Below are 7046 nucleotides of genomic sequence, written 5' to 3' on the forward strand. Positions count from 1 at the left end.
AATTTTATAAAAATAGTTGAAATTGCTGCCCTAACTAACTGTGGCAGTACCGAGTCTTTTTTTTTTAAAGTTTAATTCCACGTCGACATGCACTTCTGCTGGCCATTAAATTTCATGAGAGATATTTTTACCAAATTGAAAATAGTTTTATAACATGTAATACTTCTATTTAAGAGTATTTACATGTACCAAAGGCAGAAGTTACTATGTTTAGTACGTGACCCTCGAAGCCTAAAATCGGGGTGTGACAGCTAATGTGTTAGCAAAGGCATTCAAAAAAACTCCATGCATCTGTGGGCTTATCGAACTACTTTTCGAACTTTAACACAGCCTACTCCTTCCGCTTAGTGTATGGAGTGGAAGCTACCCTTTCTTTGAAGTTTTAGATCCCATCACTTCAAATTTTCATCCAAGAAGATTACGATTGAAGAAAATGTCTATCTTCGATTGGAAGAGCCAGAAGTTTGGATGAGAAGGATTAGAAGCATAGATACACCTGAAATGCTATCAAACTCGAATGACGAAATCTTTCAACAAAATTGTGCGATCAAAATCATTCAAGTTGGAGATATAATACTTTTGGTATGCATGCCAATGATAATTATAAGAAAAATAGGGGCAAGTTCCAACCTAAATGGGATGATCCATTTCTTGTTACTTATACATTTACTAATGGAACATATAAGATCGTTGACAAAGAAGGATCGAAAATCAGACCTATCAATAGAAAAATCTTGAAGCGTTTTTATGTTTGAAGTTCTTTATTTTATAAAATTTTCATTGTAACAAAATTTAGTACTTTTGGACCCCCAATGGAATAAATTGTAGACAGCCCAAATATAAAAATAAAAAAAATGTGTTCATTTAATGAATTATGTTTGACTTAATTCCTTTTGGATACATAAGCAGTTTGAATAAATTATAAATTCAAATTCAGTCAATATCAATATATTCATTCATTTTGTTTATATAAATTCAAGTTCAGTCAAAATCAATACATTAATTTAATTTGTTTATCCTTTTCTATTGTAAAAATAAAAATACACAAGAAATATGAAGAAAATTTCATTAAAAAATGATAGCAAATCAAAGCTCATACAATATAGTCCTAAAGAAAATAAGAAAGTCTTAATTCTATCAAAATCACTCGCCAATTGATTACTTGCAGGAAACTATCTTTCGAGAGTCTTCATTTTCTAGTTAATGGATGATATGCTAGTGATATCTCTAGTCTGATATTCTTCTAATGCGGCATTCGTGATTTCAAGCATACTCTTTTGTTCCTGATAGGTTTGAAGCTTATCACGAAGTCTGTCCGACTCAAAGGTTAGCTAACTGGTTTTATCTTCCAATAAAGAACACATTGAATCCTCCAATTCTATCTAAATATTCAAAAGTTTCGACCACTTAGCCTTTTCTTCAACGATTGGACACTTCAAGTGTTTTTTCTTTCAGATAAATAAAAGTCAACTTATTTCTGAAACACATCCATACGTTTCATCAAAAGTGTTGGATCAGTGCGAAATGAGCTGGTAATCACATTTTGAAAAATTAAATTATTCTCATCATACCAAGATCAAATATTGAAAAATTCATGCTTCAAAACGTCTCTAAAATAATTATGAAAATAATTAATCATGGCTTATTTCAAAGTAGCATTCAAGTAAGGGGACTCTTGAGTTATCCCAGATAGAGGACTAGATGTGAAAGGACAAATTGGCATAATCTCATGATTATTTTTCTTTGAATGATAAATGTTAACTAAAACCAATGATGGAACAATTGGAACTTCTTGATTGATTTTTGAAATGTTAGCTCTCGCAGTCTGAAAACTCACTTTATCTTTATCTATTGAAATCATCTACATTAAGCGTCGAAGTACCTTCATTAATGGTGCTCGAGTATTTACAAGGAGTGCTGTAAAAATCATTAGTACCATCTATTCCTTGAAGTACATGGATTATCCCATCATTCTCGTCGATCTGATCTTACAAAAAGTTATGAGTCATAGAGAAATTCAATCCTTTAGAAATACTTGGAAACCTACAAACAAAACAAAATGAAGGGTGATTTAAAAAAAAAAAAGACAGATAAAGAAGTACAAAGAACATATCCGCATTTTGTGTCCTTGACGACATATTTAAAAATTCACCATTTGATGGTATATCCAAGAGACTGATGTGAATGTTATAAGTTTCAAGGTAACCTATTTAAGGACTTGGAATAGCTTAAGGTGGCTTTGGTCATACGAACGCTTCATTTTATATATTCTGGAAAGAGAACCCTGGAATTAAAATTTAATACATCATATCAAATATAAGCAGCATGTTGAAAATATATAGATAAAAAAATTTATACCTGATCTCTAGAACTTTCATCTTTCGGAGTTAGAGTTTTTTCAGGGATGTGGGACACTTGATCTCCAGGACAAATGTGATTTGGAATCAAAACTACTTCAGGTGTCTTACCAGTTGGCACAGAAGTGGAAGCAAACTTTATTGAGGGAACTATAATTTTAATTTTCTTAATACTTCTTTCATTTCAAAGATCTGGTTATCTCTTTCGAGAAGTCTATTCAAAAATGACATTTAGAGTTATTCTAGCCTCGAAGCTAGATCAAGAATAAAGTTACGACTCTCACTAAAACAAAAAACCTACACTTTGACCTTGGTCATGTTTGGCAATTCTTTGTCGTTCCACCATTCTTGGAACTTTGCTTAACTTCTTGATATGTATCATTCATCTACTCCAAAATGTGAAATATAGATTCAGTTATTGTCATGGTCAAAGATAACCAAACACGATATATGTTGACTACATTGAAAGTAAAATCATGTCCTCTCGCGAACTTGTGAGGATTATATGCTTCAAGAATGAATGTAGAAGATCCTCGATGATAAGAAAGAAATCCAGATTGAATACTTATCATAAATTCTGAAGTATCTGTAGACCTTGGTACATTATTCACTTGTACTTAGGAGTAAGACAATAGGGAAAATGGATTCTAGCAAAAGTTTTTAACATCCATTTTTCCATGGATAAGATCTCAACAATCAATGGCATTAATCTTCCAAGATTGGAAAGCATGCTAAGTACATGCATATTTTCAAATAAGAAGACGACAATAATTCTTATCTACGTGATCAAAAGCACTGCGAACAAAATAAGTTTCAACCAAACAAAAATGAACTATTTGAGAAATGAATGTGAAATTTTGCCAAGGGCTCGATGTAACGACCCAAAAATTTTTAATTCGAATCGTCACCAAAATTTTCTTTAAAGGAATTTAACGTGACAATTAACTAGTTATCAATTTATTTTTAAGGTGGTTTACTCAAAATAAAAATTAAATACCCCTTATTAATAAAAGGAGAGAACAAGGATGTATCTAAGTCATATTTTATTCTTATATATTTAGAAAGATACAATTCAATTTATATCTAAAATTTGAATTCACACACTAGACATATATTTAATGTATGGATATTAGTCAACTATGTTTAAAATCTTCATTTGTCGTGTAGTACCCAAAAGAGAAAATGAAAGCGTAATGTGACAAATGAGGAATCACTGCTTTGACCATAACTTTACATAAATTCTGGGAAGATCACGAAAATACTTAAAATTACTCATTCACACGAACAAGGCAGTATAGTATAATCAATTACTTTTAAACAGTGAATACATGCACATATTTCGTTTTATCCTATATAATTAATTATAAATAAAATTTTGCTTTCATTAGTATAACATAGCACCAAAGGAAAATCAAATAATTCGATTCAAACTTTTAAATAACAGCACAATTTAAAAATATCCATGTAGCAAATAAACATAAACGATAATTTAGTGTTAAAATAAATGTCTATGGCAAATAAATAAAATTACTTGCTAAAATTCTAGATTTTCGTTCAGCAAGACGAGGCACAACCACACCATCGAACCACCACGCTCCAACACGATCCAATCTAACCTGTGAGGAGTAGGGAAAAGGATGAGTACATGAAAATACTCAATAGGATATAAAAATTAATGGTGCGATCCCTTATAAAAATTTTAAAACATGCATAAAAAAAAATCATACCGTTTCATAACTTTAAATTCGGTAAGAGCTCGTATCATATCATATCATATGATTGTACCAAAAATGGACATATCATTCAGATCATAGTATTTCATATCATAACTTTAACTTTCATAAGTACAAAATTCATCAACACGTAAAAAAATAATTAAACGAGACATAAAACATTGCACATTGATATCCTACCTTGTTAACTTGCTTTAATTTTTGGAAGACAAGACAAAATTCATGTTCCAAAATTTTTCCAAATTCTCCAATTATAGACGGAACAATTGTCGCAGCATGTACAAGATAAATTCTATAGTGTTCTGCCTTGTGAGTATATATTCTAGGGAATTACTCCAATTTCTTGCGGTATGTATTAATCCTGAAAAGATTTCACAGATTAAGTTGGTTTGAAATTCAACCGTGTACATTTAGATAAGCATTGGTTAAGAGTTTCTGATGGATTTGCTAATCTTAATCTAAAAAAAAAAACTAACTATATTTTTAATTGAATTACAACTCCTAATTAAAAAAAAAAAAAGATTAGCTTATGTTGAATTAGTCATAGACGTGCCGCCCACTGCCATGTCTGAAATCAATAAACCACTTAATAAATTACAAAAAGCATCAATCCTTAGAACTACAATATTTTGGGCTAACTCATCCAAAATAATTTTTTTCTCAAGCCTAGTATACGTGATTATTTGCGAGCTATCCAACGAGTACAATATTGACATACTTATTGTCGTTCCGTCAACATCTACATTTTCACATCCAATAATATTGAAATTTACTTTATATATATATATATTAGTCCCTAAACTTCCAAAATATTAAAATATAGCACACATAAATTAAATTCTAATCTATGAAATTTTGAAACATTACACCTTACCTAATATGCAATTAGACACTCATGTGAGTCCCTCACAATTACTTGCTAATATGGGAGTAACTAAGCTATAAGTCAATCCAGTAGCCATCTTAAAAGATGTTTTAAAAGTTTCAACTTTCATACATTCCTTCCTGGAGGGAAGATAGAAAGAGAAATGTTGTTATTTCTAACTCTTCCTCTTCTTCCATAGATAAAGATATTGACAAATTACTGCAATGACCTTGATCTCTACGAGAAATATCTTTCAGCTTGTCTACAACCACGAGCCTCCTTATTTCTGATGCCCTTTATTGACATTTTTTGAACGGATTTAAATTCATGGCATTTTTGTAAGGTTTCTTTTGTCGAGGATTTTGAACAAAACCATTTTCTCGAAATCAGAATTCAACCCAAATAGCATGAGTAAATGCAGTCGAATTTTTTTCTCATTAGCAATTAATGAGAAAACATTAAAAAGATACAACCAAGATTTAGGAAGATCGTTTGTTAACTTCGAAGGGATTTTGTTCTTCATAATAATGACCTATGATTGAAAGTTCGCTAATCTCACGGATCTCCCAAGGAGAAATGTTAATTTCACCACTGACAATCATAAAAGTGTTTGTATCTGGACACTAAACCTCACAAAAAGCTCTGTAGATAAAGTTTCACGATGATAATCCTCTATAGTAGAGCTGACTGCAGAAACTAACTCACGAAAATTTCTCTTGAGCAGGAGATTTGGATCTAAGTAAACCTCTCCCAAAATTTTGGAAGATAAGAAATCTCTTCACAATTAACAAGTGCACTTCTTTATTATATTTCCTTATTGTCAAATGATTTCAGAATCTAGTTCCCTCGAGATCAGCTGCATGCTTTGGAAATGGTGAAGTGGAAGACAAAAATGGAGGGTGGTTGCCAAAACAGCTAGACTTGGTAGCGTCCAAATTCTCATGGCCTTTACTTACGATATGCATATGCAATTCTGACAAAGATCCAGAAGGATTAGAAGATGGAGATGTCATGGCTTTATGGATGCTAAGTTTAAGCTCACCTCGTGCGTTGAACCAGCCATGGTACCCACATCAATATCTTTAAAACAAAAATAAATTTTGCCTTGGTTTTTAAATTCGATGACTTCGTGTATATCGGAATACACTTTATTATTAGAGTTTATTCCATCCATTCCTACAAAATAAATAAAAAAATAAGATCAGGAAAAAAATAAAAATAATTCTTTTTAGACATTAAATCTTTTAATTTCATTTTCTTAGTTGTTTAAAATTGCAAGTCTCCCAAATATGTAAATGGCCTACAGTATTGGACGGTTAAAGGGGTTGGTCTTCAGTCTTAAAAAAAAGTGCATTGGATAGTTGACGGTGTTGATTTTTGGTCTTCAACACAAACTGCCTTGATGGTCGAAGGAGCCGGTCCTTGGTTTCCAACTTAAAGTGCCTTGGACGGTCAAAGGAGTCGGTCCTTGTTATTCAATATAAAGTGCGTTAGATAGTGGAAGGAGCCAATCCTAAGTCTTCCACACAAAGTGTACTGGACGATCGAAGGAGCCGATCTTTGACCCTCAACACAAAGTGCATTAAACGATGGAAATAGAATCCTTGGTTTTCAACATAAAGTGCTTCAGATGGTGCCACGTGATGGTCCTTGGTCCTTAATATACACGAAATGGTTCAAAATCTTGAGTCTATTCATAAGAAAATATCTTTTTAAACTCCTAAAATATGCAGCATGAAAATTCAAACTCTTTGCAAAGAGAATTTCGAGACTCAAAATTCTTGACCTGCTTCAAAAGTCGAATCCCTGAAAAAATTGAGGAATGTTAGTTTCAATTTTGTTAAACATTCATATTAAAAATTAATAAAAATCAACAAAAAAAATTAAAAAATTTTGAAAAAAAAAAAAGGATAAGAAATGAAAAGGTGGAAGGTTACGTGTATAAAAAAGTAAAGATTTTTTTTTTTTATTAAAGAAACCAATTGGCCTCTGCAAGTTTCTAATTGGATTCTACTATCGGCAAAAACTAATTTTGTTCTTGTCAGCGGCAAAAATCAAAAATGTTACAAAAAGAGAGAGAGAGAGAGAGAC

Source organism: Olea europaea, chromosome 3 (assembly GCF_002742605.1).
Source record: "Olea europaea var. sylvestris chromosome 3, O_europaea_v1, whole genome shotgun sequence".
Classification (NCBI taxonomy): Eukaryota; Viridiplantae; Streptophyta; class Magnoliopsida; order Lamiales; family Oleaceae; genus Olea; species Olea europaea.